Source organism: Stenella coeruleoalba (genome assembly GCF_951394435.1).
Source record: "Stenella coeruleoalba genome assembly, chromosome: 1".
NCBI classification, from domain to species: domain Eukaryota; kingdom Metazoa; phylum Chordata; class Mammalia; order Artiodactyla; family Delphinidae; genus Stenella; species Stenella coeruleoalba.
In genome coordinates this window covers 34,708,681-34,727,061 of record NC_137169.1, presented here as the reverse complement: position 1 = coordinate 34,727,061, position 18,381 = coordinate 34,708,681, and the positions used below count along the sequence as shown (strand labels likewise).

General features: G+C 38.8%; 2 protein-coding genes across 6 annotated transcripts in view; one reads left to right on the top strand and one right to left on the bottom strand.

Moving 5' to 3' along the window:
• Nucleotides 1-18,381, top strand: part of SLC2A1 (solute carrier family 2 member 1) — a 78,904-nt gene that overhangs the window by 43,620 nt on the left and 16,903 nt on the right. Inside the window, exon 13 of one of the 5 annotated variants that reach the window (XR_013827877.1) lies at nucleotides 8,081-8,797. The exons of the other annotated variants lie outside the window; for them this stretch is intronic. The gene's annotated coding sequence lies outside the window, so the exon portion shown is untranslated. Of the gene's footprint in view, nucleotides 1-8,080; nucleotides 8,798-18,381 lie in introns of those variants that run through there. 5 annotated transcript variants of the gene reach the window in all.
• Nucleotides 722-18,381, bottom strand: part of ZNF691 (zinc finger protein 691) — a 39,855-nt gene continuing 22,195 nt past the window's right edge. The window contains exons 2-3 of the transcript XR_013827879.1: nucleotides 5,041-5,100; nucleotides 722-836 (exon numbers count right to left, since the gene is read on the bottom strand). The gene's annotated coding sequence lies outside the window, so the exon portion shown is untranslated. The remainder of the gene's footprint in view (nucleotides 837-5,040; nucleotides 5,101-18,381) is intronic.

Below are 18,381 nucleotides of genomic sequence, written 5' to 3'. Positions count from 1 at the left end.
GGGATAGCACCAGTCATCTTGCACCACAAGAAAGCCTGTGTCTGAATGGACTCAACACAGACTGATGGACAGAGAGAAGCAGGGTTTGAGTCTGTAGCAACCCTGCCTGAAGCCAGAATTTTCTGTCACATGAGCCAGTAAAGTCTCTTTCCTTGAGCTGAAATTGACCGCTTAGCTGTGAAGTCAACCTATAATGCATATGAGCAGACATTGCTTAAGTCACTTCAAAATAGTTTACTTAATTATTCCAAAGTCATTTGACTTTTCAGGAGGTTGATCCATCAGGGAAACCACATGCACACTGGTTAAGAGCACAGGCTTTAAAGCCACACACGCATGGAGTTGATTCCTGTTTTCTTAACCTTTCTGAGCTTCCATTTCTTCATCAGTTAAATGCAGATAATAATAGTGTTGATGTGATTTTTTTTTCATGTCTGAGGGCAGGTTTTGTGAGCACAAAAGACTACAGCATTTTAAGTTCTAAATTAATATTAAATTTTTTCATCTACAAACTCAAAACCTTGGCTTTATTTAAAACTTAAAAGTTCAACTTACAAATATATTATTCTATTTATAAATTGATTATATTTATATAAAAATAATGATTAGGCTTAAGGAGATCTTTTATTATTGTTCGGGTAACTCAGGCAGAACAATTAAACTCTGTTAAACAATTCCATTTTGGGGGGCTTCCCTGGTGGCGCAGTGGTTGAGAGTCCGCCTGCCGATGCAGGGGACGCGGGTTTGTGCCTGCCGTCTGGGAGGATCCCGCATGCCGTGGAGCGGCTGGGCCTGTGAGCCATGGCCGCTGGGCCTGCGCATCTGGAGACTGTGCTCTGAGGCGGGAGAGGCCACAACAGTGAGAGGCCCGGGTATCACAAAAAAAAAAAAAAAAAAACCATTTTAAAATTTATAAAATGTAATTTCATTAAACATTGTAAACTGAATGTAAATTTCATGTATTCTCTTTTCATTTTACACCCATCATATGCCTGCGCAATCAAGTTTCATCTCTGGTGAGCAAATTCTTCCCAAGTACTTAACAAAAATTTGTTACATATATATAAATAACAAATAGATCAGGATTTCTCTGGTGGCGCAGTGGTTAAGAATCCTCCTGCCAGGGCTTCCCTGGTGGCGCAGTGGTTGGGAGTCCGCCTGCCGATGCAGGGGACACGGGTTCGTGCCCCGGTCCGGGAGGATCCCACATGCCGCTGAGCAGCTGGGCCCGTGGGCCATGGCCGCTGGGCCTGCGCGTCTGGAGCCTGTGCTCCACAGTGGGAGAGGCCACAACAGTGAGAGGCCTGCATACCACAAAAAAAAAAAGAATCCTCCTGCCAATGCAGGAAATACAGGTTCAAGCCCTGGTCCGGGAAGATCCCACATGCTACAGAGCAACTAAGCCCATGTGCCACAACTACTGAGCCTGCGCTCTAGAGCCCACAAGCCACAACTACTGAGCCCGTGTGCTGCAGCTACTGAAGCCCATGTGCCTAGAGCCCATGTTCCACAACAAGAAAAGCCACGGCAATGAGAAGCCCGCACATCGCAACGAAGAGTAACCCCCACTTGCTGCAACTAGAGAAAGCCTGCAAGCAGGAACGAAGACCCAAAGCAGCCACAAGTAAATAAATAAATAAATTTTAAAATAAATAAATAACATATAGATCTAGTAGATCTAGTATTCTAATATTATTTACATGGGAATTCCCTGGTGGTCCAGTGGTTAGGACTCTGTGCTCTCATCACCAAGGGCCTGGGTTCAATCCCTGGTCGGGGAGCTAAGATCCCACAAGCTGCACGTCATGGCCAAAAAAAAAATTTTTTTTTAAATAATATTGTTATTGGGCTTCCCTGGTGGTGCAGTGGTTGAGAGTCTACCTGCCGATGCAAGGGATGTGGGTTCGTGCCCCGGTCCGGAACGATCCCACATGCCGTGGAGCGGCTGGGCCCATGAGCCATGGCCGCTGAGCCTGCGCGTCCAGAGCCTGTGCTCCACAACGGGAGAGGCCACAACAGTGAGAGGCCCGCGTACCGCAAAATAAATAAATAAGAATATTATTATTTACAAACAATTAAATTTCCTTACATTTCATAGGTCTAATCTACCAAACTAGGCTAATCTCTTAGATTCTTCAATATGCCATATTATTTCAAAATTACATTTTAAGTACCAAACACATACACACAATTATTTTAAACACAAAAGTATTTTATGTGATAGGTTTGATTTATTTATCATTTCTATATTTATTTATTTATTTGGCTGTGCTGGGTCTTACTTGTGGCATGTGGGATCTTTAGTTGCGGCATGCGAACTCTTAGCTGCAGCATGTGGGATCTAGTTCCCTGACCAGGGATTAAACCTGGGCCCCCTGCATTGGGAGCATGGAGTCTTAGCCATTGGACCACCAGGGAAGTCCCCATTTCTATATTTAATTCTAAGCCTTTTCAGACTTGAAAAGCCACTTACGCACTGAAAAAGAAGTTCTACCATCTCCAGGGATTTCAGATTACTGGGTCAACAATTCACAATCATGATAGAGTTACCATCTAGGGAGGCCACATTGAGGTAACCAGCTTAACAGTTCCTGGCTGTGATATAGTTACCTTCTTAGGAAGGCTGAGATTGACACCTTAAACAAGTCAAGGCTATTGGGTTGACAATTTATTAGCACAATAAGTCATTATCAGTCAGAGATTTGACACCTGAGCTTTGCAGGGTTCAGGATGACTCTATCTGAGCCACATGTGGATACACTGAGACCTTTTTACAGTCTCCACCACAATGTGGGACTTCTAGTCCCTATCCTTCTCCTGGGTTCAAATTACACCCTTCTGTAATTCATCTGCTCAGAGTGTGCAACCTCACCCAGCTTGCAAGAAAGGAAACTTACACCACAATTTGAATTCTTGAGTTCTCTTAAGACATTTTAATGCAATTGTTCTTTAAAAACTACCGAGGCCTTTCCACCCTTCTTCCAAGATTCAGATGTAATTGGTCTGGGTGCACGCTGGGCATCAGGATTTTTCAAAGCTCTCCAAGTGATTCCAGTATGTAGCCAATATCGAGAACCACTGTTACGCCTTCTCCTCTAGCTCTAAAGACATACTAATTTTATTGCATTGGCTCTTGACTACCTCTCATACCTCTCTTTGTCGCAAGTTGTGTTGATGACAGTAAAGTTATAATATAGAAGAGTGATTAAAACTTAAGGGCCTAGAATTAGACTGCTTTGGTTGATCTTGAGCGAATTTCTTACCTTCTCTGTGCCTTAGTGTCACTATCTGTAAGATGGGGATAATAGTTATACCTATCTCCTAGGGTTGTTTTAAAGTAGGATTAAGTGGCATTTATACATGTAATGCTTACTGAACAGCTCCTGCAATATATTAAGTACTCAATACACATTAGCTATTCTTATTATGATTATTTTTATGCAAATGATCATATAATCTGCAAATAAATCTCTTCCTTTCCAATACTTAGAGTTACTCTTTCATTTTCTGGTCTTATTGTGTTGGTCAGGACCTCCAATATCACACTGAACATCAGTGGTGATATAAGTACCCTGCATCCTAATGGTCTACTTCATTACCACTATTAAAGGAAATGCTTCTAAGGTTCATAAGCGTACTTGTACTTTAATGTATGAGGTTTGATGGAGGTTTTGCTACAGATGCTCCTTTTCATATTAAGGAAATTCTTTTCTCACTTTTTAAGAGGCACTGAATTTTATTGTGTGCTTTCCTTGCACTGAGGGCAACAATCATATAGTTTTCCTCCTTTAAGCTATTAAGGTGAATTTCACTTGTTGAAAGGACAGCATTGATCAATGGGGGCGAATTGAGAAGGGGAGTTTATTATATAGCAGGTGGGAAAAGCATCAAGGTTAACTACCAAGAAATAAATTCACTAATAAGTAAATTCAGGAGAAGCTACTCAGATGAGTCAGACCTTATGAAGAGAGAGGAGAAAAACAAAAAGTATGGAATGTTTCCATTTTTGTGACCACAAAAGTGAGGGTTTCAAGAACACAGTGGGTGATTAACCAAGTAAGATTAAAGTTTCTGTAATTTTGCACTGCATATCATTTCTCCCTTGCTGCCCTTGCCTTTTGCCAACTGTAGTAGTGCATTTTTTTTTTAGTTTTTTCTTTTTTCTTTTTCCCTCAACTTTTTATTTTGAAAAATAATCCCCAGAAAAGGTGAACTTATGGTATAATGAATTAATAGCTTATCCATTACCTAGATTCACCAGTTGTTAACGTTTGGCCACATTTTATTTATCTGGGTATCCATCTACGTACTTTTTTCTCTTTTTGCTGAACCATTTGAAATTTCCAGACATGAAGACGCTTTATGCCTGAACACTTCAGCACGTAGTTCTTTAACAAGAACATTCTCCTAAATATCTGCAATACCATTATTACATCCAAGGAATTTAACATTAATATATTTAATATACAGTAACATGGTAAAATTTCATCAATTATCGCCAATTTCCTTTATAACTTTTTTCTTATTTGATCTACGATCCAGTTAAGGATCCCACAGTGCATTTGGTGGTCAAGCCTTTTTAGTATCCTTTTATCTTTATCTTTAATCTAGAACAGTACACATACACATGCATGTATGCAATGCACACACACATAGGTGGTCTTTCATGACTCTACTGGTTTTGAAGAGTCCAGGGAAGTTGTCTTTTAGAATGTCCCACAATCTGGATTTGGTCACCTTCCCCTCAACAATTAGATTCAGGTGAATCACTTTTGGCAAAAATACTATATGTGTGATGATGTGTACTTGCCATCACATCACATCAAGAGGCACATAATGCCAGTTTGCCTTGTTATTGGTGATGGTAAATTTGATAATTTGTTTCAGGTGGTATCCATCAGAATTCTACTTTAAAGTTACCTTTTCCTCTTTATAGTTAATCAGTTAACCTATGGAATGATACTTTGAAACCATGTAAATTTCCTGTTCTGCAGCAATCTTTCACCCAATAGTTTTAGTATATACATTGATGATCCTTACCTGGATCTATTCATTACATGATGGTTGTAAAATTGTGATCTTCTAAGGCAATAATACCACCTGCAAATGAAATAAGTGGAAGTTAGAGATGTTAACTCTACCTTGGGGGAAGATCTGGGGAGGCACCTACAAGGGATTTATGCAGAAGACAAAGACATGATGTCCTGAAAGAAAAACATTATCCTGAGCCTTTACACCCAGGAGAGCTTCTGGGTTCTGGATCCATAAGACAGGTGTTTTCCCTGTCAGCTTCAACCTAGTTAAAGTTAATAAATCATGCAGCTGCACATCTGTTTTATCCGTATGTTGAAATCATTAGCCTTGCTGTATGAACGAACCCCAGACATTCATTCCCTGGTCCTCCATATAATTTGTCCTGGTTCACAGTAACTGTAGTGGCTTACTGCTTGGATTGTTCTCCTTGCCTGTGCTATTTATTGCCTACAAATAAGTAGTGGGACTAGGTTAGGAAGCCAAAAGCACCGACAGTTTTTAATTTTCAAGAATCCTTACATTCCTAGAATAAGCTGTACTCTGGTTGTATGTAATACATTATTTTTAAATTTACTACTAGGTTTAAATTTTATTTAGAATTTTCGCTGCATGTTCACAAATGAGGTTGTCCATTCTACTGCCCTTAAGTGGTCTTGGTATCAGTATTATATTAACCTCTTAAAAATGAGTTGGATAATTTCTCCCCTTTGGAATAACATGTATAAGATAAGAATTATCTGTTCCTTTGAAAGTTTAGTCAAGATTCACCCGTAAAACAGTCTGGCTTTAGGGCTTTTAATGAAAAGAATAGGTAAATAAGTTGTGGCATTTCCCCCCGTACAACAGTATTCATACAATAGAGTGGTGAAAATCAAATGCAGCTTCATGCAATAACATAGATAAATCTCAAAATGATGAAGCCATCATTTTTGTTATATTTGTTTGTTTGTATGTTTTGCTATTATAGGCAATGCAGCTATAAACATTCTTCTACATGTCTCTTGCTGCCCATGTGCAAGAGTTTCTCTAGGAAGTATACCTCATAGTAGAATTCCTAGCTTGTAGAGTGTATGCATTGTTCAACTTATTAAGGTAACGACATACTATTTTCCTAGGGAACTTTTCCAGTTTACACCAATATCAGCAACACGTGAAAGTTCCCTTTAGTCCATATTCTAGCTAACATTCACTATTATCTAACTTTTGCATTTGGTGGCTGTGTAATTGGGTTTTATTATGATTTCAACTTTCATTTCCCTGATTTCAGATGAACTGGAAAATTTTTTCAAATGTTTATGGATTATTTATGCTTTCTCCTAAGTGAAAATACCATTCATTTCTTTGTCCATTTTGCTAGTTGAATTGTCTTTTCTTATTGATGTATCGAAGTAACTTATATAGCCTAGATATTAAATCTTACTCGGTTTTATGTGTTGCAATTATTCTCTCAGTTTGTAGCTTATCTTTTCACTCTCTTTATGTGAATCAAAAATCCTTAATATAAATGTAGTCAAGTTTATTGATTTTCTTCCTTTTGGTGTGCTCTTTTTTGAACATTAAGAAATATTTTCCTAGCTTGCAGTCACAAAGACAATTTCCATACTGTCTTCTCTAATAATTTTCTATTCATATTAAAGTCTTTAATACTCTAGGGGTTGACTTTTATATATATTGTAAGATAGGGATCCAATTTTATTTTCTCCCTAATATATAATCAATTGTCCAAACACCATTTATTTTAGAAAGTCTGGGGTTTGTTTATTTTCTTTTTAATTTTTTTTTGAAATAATTTTAGATTCACGGGTAGTTGCAAAGATGGTGCAGAGGCCCTGTATACCCTTCACCCAGTTTCCCTCAGTGGTTATTGAGTTAGAAAAACCCAGTCTTCCTCCTGTGTTTCTCCTTTACTTTCACACCACTACCACACTCACAACACTTCTGACACCAGATGTGTGCGTGTGGCGGGGGGATAGGTTCCTCACAAGCAATTCTCCGCAACACCAGCTGGTTGTCCTACAGCTTAACTCCATTATGACACAATCAACCTGGAGACGCATCAAATCCCACAGGTTAAGGGCTCATTCCCATGAGTCCTCCCCCCGCACACACATGCTTTAGAGGCCAATGGCAAATAGTAGGACCCCATGATTAGCCACAACTTCTGTCCAACTTAGCTACAAATCGGAGGCTCCCATGACTTCCTCCCCCTTGGATTCCGTTATTTGCTAGAACAGCTCACAGAACTCAGGGAAACACTGACTTAACGTTTACCAGTTTATTAAAAGATATGATAAGGGACACACATGAGCAGCCAGATGAACAGATAGATACATAGGGCGAGGTCTGGGAGGGTCCCAAGCACAGGAGCTTCTGACCCTGTGGAGTTGGGTTGCATCACCCTCCCAGAAGGTGGATGTGTTCACCAAGCTGGAAGCTCCACGAAACCCTTCTGTTGAGATTTTTATGGAGGCTTCCTCATGCAGGCATGATCAATTATTAACTCTATTTTCAGCCTCTGTGGCAGGGGAGGGGGGGGGTGCGGGGGTGGCGGGCCGGATCCCAAGCTTCTTATTATGGCTTGGTCTTTCTGGTGACCAGCCCCCATCTAAGAGCCATCCGGGAGTCCACCCAGAGTCATTTCATTAGAACAAAAGACCCTCCTATCACACAGGAAGTTCCAAGGGATTTAGCACCCTATATCAGGGATGGGGTCAAAGACCAAATATTGGAACAAACGGTGCTCCTAGTGCTCTTATCACTTAGGAAATCACAAGGGTTTTAGGAGCTCTGGGCCAGGAACCAGGGGCAGAGACCAATATATATATTTCCTATTATCTCACAGTTATATCTTACATAATTATAATATACTGTCAAAACCAGGAATATTAACATTGATACTATGTATGTTTTATTTATCACATGTACATATTTGTATAACCACCACCACAATCAAGATACAAAACTACCACAAAGATCTCCCTTGTTCTACTGTTTATAGTTACACACACACAACCTGTCCTCAACGGTGTTTTTATTCTCTTAACAGTGTCTTCCAAAGGTCAGAAGTTTTGAGTTGAAAAGGAAAACAAACAACCCAATAAAAAATGGGCAGATATTCAAACAGACACTTCACCAAAGATGATATATGGGTGATGGACAAATAAGCTCATAAAAAGGTTTTCAATGTTATTAGTCGCTGTGGAAATGAAAATCAAAACCACCATTGTACACTTTTGTAAAACAGTTTGGCAGTTTCTTTACAAGGTAAATATACAGCTACTATCTGATCCAGCCATTCCTGGGTATTTACCCAAGAGAAATGAAAGCATACGTCCACACAAAGACTTCTACAGGAATGTTCATAGTAGCTTTATTTGTAATAGCCAAAAACTGGAAACAATCAGAATGTCCATCCATGGGTGAATGGATAAATACATAAATGTACAGCTATATGACAGAATACAACTCAATAAGTATGAACTATTTATGAACCCTACAGCATGCATGAATCTCAAAATAATTGTGCTGATTGAAAGACAAACAAGAGTACATACTGTATGATTCCATGTATATAAAATTGCAGAAAATGCAAGTGATCTACAATGACCACAGCAGATCCAGTGGTCACGTGGAACCAAGCAGAGGGTGAAGATGAGAGGGGGGATCACAAAGGACATGAAGAAATTTGGGGGATACTGGATGTGTTCACTATCTTGATTGTGGTGATGGCTCTACAGGTGCATATGTGTGCCAAAACTTAACAAATTGTAGACTTTAAATATTGTGTGCTGATTTTACCTCAATAAAGCTGTCAGAAACAAGCAGCCCAGTAAAGATTTATTTCTTACTCATGCTCCATGTGCATCATGAATTGCTAGTAGTATTTTCATTAGCCTCACTCTAGGACCCAGGCTGATGGAGAAGGTACCATCTGGACAGTCCTGATTGCCGTGGTGGAGGAAAACAAGGGCATGTGGCAAAGCACGTGCTAATTCTTAGAGCTTCCACCCAGAAGCAACAAGGCCACACCTAACTTTTGAGGCTTTACTAGGTTCTCATAGCATCAGGATCATTATATGTTTCTGATGAATTATAATTCATCATTATGTGGTCCTTTTTGACCCTAATAATACTTTTTCCCTTATAGTCTGTGATTTCTCATATTAATGTAGCTACACACTGGCTTACTTTTGGTAAGTAATTGCCTGGGATATCTTTTTAAATTACTTTCGATCTTTCTGTATCCGTACATCTTATTTATTTATTTTTTATTGTGGTAAGACCATTTAACATGAGATTTACCCTCTTAAATTTTAAGCTTACAAATGGTATTGTTACCATAGGCACTGTGTTGTACAGGTACTATGTTGTACTGTTGTTACTAAGGCACTATATGTGTCTTTAGAACTTGTTCATCTTGCATGATTGAAACTTTATACCCATTGAACAATACCTCCCATTTCCTTTGCACCTAGTAACCACCATTCTACTCTCTGTTTCTATGAGCTTGACTATTTTAGATAAATGGAATCATGCAGTATTTGTCCTACTGTGACTGGCTTATTTCATCTAGCATAATGTCCTCAAGGTTCATCCATATTATTGCACATGGCAGAATTTTCTTCTTTTTTAAGGCTGATCAGTATTTCACTGTATTATATACTGCATTTTCTTTATCTAGGCTACATTAATGGACACTTAAGTGGTTTCTGCATCTTGGCTATTGTAAAAAATGCTGCAATGAACATAGGAATGTAGATATCTCTTTGAGATCTTTCTTTCAATTATTTTAGATGTATGCCCAGAAATGGGAGTGCTAGATCATATGATAGTTCCATTTTTAATTTTTTGAGGAATCTCTCCACTATTTTCCATAGTGGCTGTACCATTTTTATATTCCCACCAACAGTGTACAGGGGTTCCAATTTCTCCACATTGTCACTTTTTTTTTTATAAATTATTTTATTTAGTTATTTTTGACTGCGTTGAGTCTTCGTTGCTGCATGTGGGCTTTCTCTAGTTTTGGCGAGCGGGCGCTGCTCTTCATTGCGGTGCACGGGCTTCTCATTGTGGTGGCTTCTCTCGTTGTGAAGCACGGGCTCTAGGTGCACAGGCTTCAGTAGTTGCACCATGCAGGCTCAGTAGTTGTGGCTTGCGGGCTCTAGAGCGCAGGCTCAGTAGTTGTGGCACAAGGGCTTAGTTGCTCCATGGCATGTGGGACCTTCCCGGACCAGGGCTTGAACCTGTGTGCCCTGCATTGGCAGGCGGATTCTTAACCACTCTGACACCAGGGAAGCCCCTCATTTTCTTTATTTTATAGTGGCCATTCTAACAGGTGTGAGGTAACATCTCACTGTGGTTTTGATTTGCATTTCCCTGATGATTTGTGCTGTTGAGCACCTTTTCATATACCTGTTGGCCATTTGTATGTCTTCTTTGTAGAAATGTCTATTCAAGTCCATACCCATTTTTTAATTGAGGTTTTGGCATTTTGCAACTGGGCTGTAGGGCTTCCTTATATATTGTGGATATTAACCCCTTATCAGGTATAATGTTTGCAATATTTTCTCCCATTCTGTAGGCTACATTTTCATTTTGTTGATTGTGTCCCTTTGCTGTTCAGAAGCTTTTTAGTTTGATGTGGTCATAGTTGTCTATTTTTGCTTTTGTTGCCTGTGATTTTGGTGTCATATCCAAGAAATTACCAAGACCAATGCCAAGAGGCTTTTCCTCTATGTTTTATTTTAGGAGTTTTACAGTTTCGGGTCTTATATTTAAGTCTTTAATCCATAAGGGTTCAATTTCATTATTTTGTATGTGGATACCCAGTTTTCCAAAACAATTTATTGAGGAAACTATCCTTCCCCATTGTGTATTCTTAGCTCTCTCTTTATAATATTATTACTGAAGTAGAGTTAATTTACAATGTTGTTAGTTGCAGATGTACAGCAAAGTGATTCATACATATATTCATATCATATATATTTTTTCAGATTTTTCCCATTATAGGTTATTACAAGATATTGTACATAGTTTCCTGTGCTATACAGTAGGTCCTTGTTGTTTATCTATTTTATATATAGTAGTATATAACTGTTACTCTCAAACTCCCAATTCATCCCTCCCTCCTCCACTCTGCCCGCTTTGGTAACCATAAATTTGTTTTCTATGTCTGTGAGTCTATTTCTGTTTTGTAAATAAGTTCATTTGTATCATTCTTTTAGATTCCAGATATAAGTGATATCACATGATATTTGTCTTTGTCTGACTTACTTCACTTGGTATGATAATCTCTAGGTCCACCTATATTGCTGCAATGGCCTTATTTCATTCTTTTTATGGCTGAGTAATATTCCAATGAATATATACCACATCTTCTCTATCCATTCATCTGTTGATGGCCATTTAGGTTGCTCCCATGTCTTGGCTATTATAAACAGTACTGCTATGAGCATTGGCATGCATGTATCTCTTCGAATTGGAGTTTTTGTCTTTTCCAGATATATGCCCAGGAGTGGGATTGCCAGATCATATGATATCTTTATTTTTAGTTTTTTGAGGAACCTCCATACTATTTTCCATAGTGGCTGCACCAATTTACATTCCCACCAACAGTGTAGAAGGGTTCCCTTTTCTCCACACCCTCTCCAGCAGTTATTATTTGTAGCCTTTTTGATGATGGCCATTCTGACTGGTGTGAGGTGATACCTCATTGTAGCTTTGATTTGCATTTCTCTAATAATTATCAACGTTGAGCATCTTTTCATGTGCCCATTGGCCATCTGTATGTCTTCTTTGGAGAAACGTCTATTTAGGTCTTCTGCCCATTTATTTATTTATTTATTTTTGCGGTACGCGGGCCTCTCACTGTTGTGGCCTCTCCCGTTGCGGAGCACAGGCTCCGGACACGCAGGCTCAGCAGCCACGGCTCACGGGCCCAGCCGCTCCGCAGCATGTGGGATCTTCCTGGACCGGGGCATGAACCCGTGTCCCCTGCATCAGCAGGTGGACTCTCAACCACTGCACCACCAGGGAAGCCCCACATTTATTTTTTAAATTTTTATTTATGTATTTAGTTTTGGCTGTATTGGGTCTTCGTTGCTGCACGCAGGCTTTCTCTAGTTGCAGTGAGCGGGGGCTACTCTTTGTTGCGGTGCACAGGCTTCTCATTGTGGTGGCTTCTCTTGTTGTGGAGCACAGGCTCTAGGCACGCAGGCTTCAGTAGTTGTGGCACACAGGTTCAGCAGTTGTGGTTTGTGGGCTCTAGAGTGCAGGCTCAGTAGTTGTGGCGCACAGGCTTAGTTGCTCCACGGCATGTGGGATCTTCCCAGACCAGGGCTCGAACCCACGTCCCCTGCACTGGCAGGCAGATTCTTAACCACTGTGGCATGTGGATTCTTAACCACTGCACCACCAGGGAAGTCCCTTCTGCCCACTTTTTGATTGAATTGTTTGGTTTTTTGACATTGAGCTATATAATCTGTCTGTATATTTTGGAAATTGATCCCTTGTCAATTGCATCATTTGCAAATACTTTCTCCCATCTGAGGGTTGTCTTTTCGTTTTGTTTATAGTCTCCTTTGCTGTGCAAAACCTATTCAGTTTAATAAGGTCCCATTTGTTTATTTTTGCTTTTATTTCCATTACTCTAGGAGACAGATTCAAAAAAATATTGCTGTGGTTTATGTCAAAGAGTGTGCTACTTATGTTTTCCTCTAGGAGTTTTATAGTATCCAGTCTTATATTTATGTCTTTCATCCATTTTTAGTTTATTTTTGTATATGGTGTTAGAGCATGTTCTAATTTCATTCTTTTAATGTAGCTGTCCAGTTTTCCCAGCACCACTTACTGAAGAGACTGTCTTTTCTCGAATGGATATTCTTGCTTCCTTTGTCACAGGTTAATTGACCATAAGTGTGTGGGTTTATTTCTGGGCTTTCTATCCTGTTCCATTGATCTATATGTCTATTTTTGTGCCAGTACCATACTGTTTTGATTACTGTTGTTTTGTAATAGGGGAGAAGTCAGGGAGAGTGATTCCTCCAGCTCTGTTCTTCTTTCTCAAGATTGTTTTGGCTATTTGGAGTCTTTCATGTTTCCATAGAAATTTTAAATTATTTGTTCTAGTTATGTGAAAAATGCCATTGGTAATTTGATAGGATTGCATTGAATCCATAGATTGCCTTGGGTAGTATGGTCATTTTAACAATATTGTTTCTTCCAATCCAAGAACACAGTATATCTTTCCATCTGTTTGTGTTGTCTTCAATTTCTTTCATCAGTGTCTTATAGTTTTTGGAGTACAGGTCTTTTGACCACTTAGGTAGGTTTATTCCTGGGTATTTTATTCTTTTCGATACAGTGGTAAATGGATTTGTTTCCTTAATTTGTTTCCTTAATTTGTTTCCTTAATTTCTCTTTCTGATATTTCATTGTTAGTGTATAGAAATGCAGATTCCTGTATGTTAATTTTGTATCTGACAACTTTACCGAATTCACTGATGAGTTCTAGTAGTTTTCTGATGGCATCTTTAGGATTTTCTTTTCTTTCCTTTTTTTTTTTAAATTGAAGTACAGTTGATTTACAATGTTGTGCCAATCTCTGCTGCACAGCAAAGTGACTCAGTTATACACATAGAGACATGCTTTTTATATATTATTTTCCATTATGGTTTATCACAGGATATTGAATATAGTTCCCTGTGCTATACATTAGGACCTTGTTGTTTATCCATTCTAAATGTAATAGTTTGCATGTACCAACCCTAAACTCCCAGTCCATCCCTCTCCCTCCCTCCCTCCCCCTTGGTAACCACAGTCTGTTCTCTGTCTATTTCTGTTTTGTACGTAGGTTCATTTGTGCCATATTTTAGATTCCACATGTAAGTGGTATCATATGGTATTTGTCCTTCTCTTTCTGACTTACTTCACTTAGTATGATAATCTCTAGTTGCATTTAGGATTTTCTATGTATAGTATCATGTCATCTGCAAAGAGCGATAATTTTACTTCTTTTCCAATTTGGATTCCTTTTATTTTCACCTCTGATTGCTGTGGCTAAGACTTCCAAAACTGTCAAATAAGATTGTTGAGAGTGGGCATCCTTGTCTTGTTTCTGATCTTAGAGGGAATGCTTTTGGCTTCTCACCATTGAGTATGATGTTGGCTGTGGGTATTATTGGCTCTCTTGTCAAAGATCAGGTGACTGTATGTGTGTGGGTTTATTTCTAGGCTCTTTATTATGTTCCATTGTTCCATGTGTCTGTCTTTATACCAATACCTTACTATTTGATTACTGTAGCTTTATAATGTATTTTGAAATCAGAAAGTGTGATGCCTCCAGCTTTGTTTTTCTTTCTCAAGATTGCTTTGGCTTTTGGGGATCTTTTGTGGTTCCATGTGAATTTTAGGATTTTTTTTTTTCATTTCTATTTAAAATGTCAGGATTTTGATGGGGAAAGCACTGAATCTGTATATAACTTTGGGTAGTATAGACATCTTTAAAATATTGTCTTCCCCAATACGAACATGGGATGTCTTTCATTTATCAATATTTGCATCTAGTTTCTTTCTGTGATGTTTTGTTTTTTTCAGTGTATAAGTCTTTTGCCTCCTTGGTCAAACTTATTCCTAAGTATTTCATTCTTTTTGATGCTGTTGTAAATGGGATTGTTTTCTTAATTTTCTCTTCAGTTAGTTCATTATTCTAGAAATGCAACTGGTTTTTGTATGCTGATTTTTTAATTCTGCAGCTGTACTGAATTTATTACTTCTAACAGTTTTTACGTGGTCTTCAGAGTTTTCTACATATAAGATCAGTTCATTTGTAAACAGAGATAAATTTACTTCTTCCTTTCTAATGGATGCCTTTTATCTATATCTATCTGTCTTTCTATCTATTGATCTGTCTATCTATCTACCCAGTTTCTCTGGCTAGGACTTCAAGTATATGTTGGATAAAAGTGTTCAGAGTGGGCATCCTTGCCTTGTTCCTAATCTTAGAGGAAAAGCTTTAGTTTTTCATCACTGAGTGTGATGTTCCCTGTGGGCTTTTCATATATGGCCTTTAATATGTTAAGGTACATTCCTTCTATACCTGGTTTGTTGAGTGTTTTTAACAAGATAGGATGTAGAATTTTGTCATATGCTTTTTCTGCATCGAGATGTTCATGTGATTCTTGTCCTTTGTCTATTAGCGGTATATACATTTATTGATTTTCATATATTCAACCATCATGTATCCTGGGGATAAATCCCACTTGGTCATGATGTATATATAATACTTTTGATATGATGTTGAATTCAGTTTCCTGGTATGTTGTTGAGTATTTTTGCATCAAATTCATGAGGGATATTGGACTATAGTTTTCTTATAGTGCCTGTCTGGCTTTAGGATCAGGGTAATGCTGGCCTCATAAAATGAGTTTGGATGTGTTCCTCCCTCTTCAAGTTTTTGAAGAATTTGAGAAAGATTGGTGTTAATTTTTCTTTAAATATTTGGTAGAATTCTCCTTTGAAGCCATCTGGTCTTGGACCTTTTGTTGTTGGGAGCATTTTGATTACAGATTTAATCTCCTTAGTAGTTATTGGTCTGTTCAGATTTTCTGTTTCTTCATGATTCATTCTTGGTACATTGTATGTTTCCATACAATGGAAAGAAAGAATTTATCCATTTCTTTTAGGTTATGCAATTTGGCATATAATTGTTTACAAAAGTCTCATATGAGTCTTCTTATTTCTGTGGCAGAAGTTGCAGTGTCTCCTCTTTTGTTTCTGATTTTTGTTATCTGTGTCCTCTCTTTTTTTCTTACTTAGTGTAGCTAAGGTTTTGTAAGTTTTGTTGCTCTTTTCAAAAACTAACTCTTAGGGACTTCCCCTAAGTGGCACAGTGGTTGAGACTCCATGCTCCCAATGCAGGGGACCAGAGTTCGATCCCTGGTCAGGGAACTAGATCCCACATGCATGCCACAACTAAGAGTTCGCATGCCACAACTAAGAGGCCTGCATGCTGCAACTAAGGAGCCAGCAAGCTGCAACTAAGAAGCCAGTGAGCCACAACTAAGGAGCCCACGTGCTGCAACTAAGGAGCTCACCTGCCACAACTAAGACCCAGCACAACTAAATAAATAAATATTTTTAAAAACTCTTAGTTTTGTTGATTTTTTTCTATTGTTTTCTAATCTCTATTTCATTTATTTCTGCTCTAATCTTTATTAGTTCCTTCCTTCTGATAAGTTTGGGTTTAGTTTTGGGGTTTTTTTTTTTAGTTCCTTAGAGTATAAATTTAGGTTGCTGATTTGAGCTCTTTCTTCTTGTTTAGTATACACATGTTCTGCTATAAACTTCCCTCTTAGTACTGCTTTTCTTCATCCCATGAATTTTGGTATGTTGCATTTTCATTTTGTCTCAAGATATTTTCTGATTTCCCTTATGATTTCTTACTTGACCCATTTGTTGCTCAAGAGTGGTTTGTTTAATTTCCACATATTTGTGAATTTTCCAATTTTCCTTCTGTTACTGATTTCTAGTTGTATTTTATTGTAATCTGAAAAGATACTTGGTATGATTGTTTTGTGGCCTAACATGGTCTATGCTGGAGAATGTTCCATGTGTACTTGAGAAGAATGTGTATTCTGCTGATGTTGAATAGATAGAACATGATAGAATATTCTGTTTATACCTGTTAGGTCTGTTTGGTTTATTGTGTTGATCAGGTCTTCTACTTTCTTATTGATCTATCCATTATCAAAAGTGGGGTATTGAAATATCCTACTATTATTGTGTTACTCTCTATTTCTCTCCTCAGATCTGCCAATGTTTAGTTCATATATTTCAGGGCTCTAATGTTAACTGTATGTATATTTATAATTGTTATATCTTCCTGGTGAATGGACACTTTTATCATTATATAATGTCCTTCTTTGTCTCTTGTGACAGTTTTTAACTAAAGTCTATTCTGTCTGATATAATATGGCCACTTCTACTCTCATTGGGTTTCTATTTGCATGGAATATTTTCCCTTCTTTTCACTTTCAGCCTATGTGTATCTTTACACATAAGATGAATCTCTTGTAGACAGCAAACAATGAGTACAGGGTTTGTTTTTTTTTTAATCCATCCAGCCACTCCATGTCCTTTGATTAGGGATTTGATCCATTTACATTTATTTATTTATTTACTTGGCTGCGTTGGGTCTTCATTGCTGCGCATGGGCTTTCTCTAGTTGTGACGAGCAGGGGGTCTACTCTTTGTTGCAGTGCATGGGCTTCTCACTGCGGTGGCTTTTCTTGTTGTGAAGCATGGGCTTTCGGCGTGCGGGCTTCAGTAGTCGCAGCACGCAGGCTCAGTAGTTGTGGCTCATGGGCTCTAGAGCACAGGCTCAGTAGTTGTGGCACATGGGCTGAGTTGCTCCACAGCATGTGGGATCTTCCCAGACCAGGGCTCGAACCCGTGTCCCCTGCATTGGCAGGTGGATTCTTAACCACTGCACAACCAGAGAAGTCCCTCCATTTACACTTAAAGTAATTACTAAAAGGAAAGGACTTACTATTGCCATTTTGTTCATTGTTTTCTGCCTGTCTTGTGACTATTTTGTCCTCTTTTACTCTCTTTCTGCCTTTCTTGTGTGTTGTTGACTTTTTGCATTGACATTCTTTGATTCCTTTCTCATTTTCTTTTGTGTATCTTCCATAGGTATTTTTTGTGTGCGTGGTTACCATGGGGCTTACACAAAACATCTTATAATAATCTGTTTTAAGCTGATAACAATTTAACTTTAATAGTATATATAAACTCTTTTGAGATTGGATCAAGATGGTGGAGTAGAAGGACGTGTGCTCACTCCCTCTTTCGAGAGCACTGGAATCACAACTAACTGCTGAACAGTCATCAACAGACACTGGAACTCACCAAAAAAGATACCCCACATCCAAAGACAAAGGAGAAGCCACAATGGAATGGTAGGAGGGGCGCAATCACAATAAAATCAAATCCCATAACTGCTGGGTGGGTGACTCACAAACTGGAGAATAATTATACCACCAAAGTCCACCCACTGGAGTGAAGGTTCTGAGCCGCATATCAGGCTTCCCAACCCAGGGGTCTGGCAACGAGAGGAGGAATTACCAGAGAATCAGACTTTGAAGGCTAGCAAAATTTGACTGTAGGACTTCGACAGCACTGAGAGAAACAGAGACTCCACTCTTAGAGGGCACACACAAAGTAGTGTGCACATCAGGACCCAGGGGGAAGGAGCAGTGACCCCATAGGAGACTGAATCAGACCTACCTGCTAGTGTTGGAGGGTCTCCTGCAGAGGCAGGGGGTGGCTGTGGCTCACCGCGGGGAC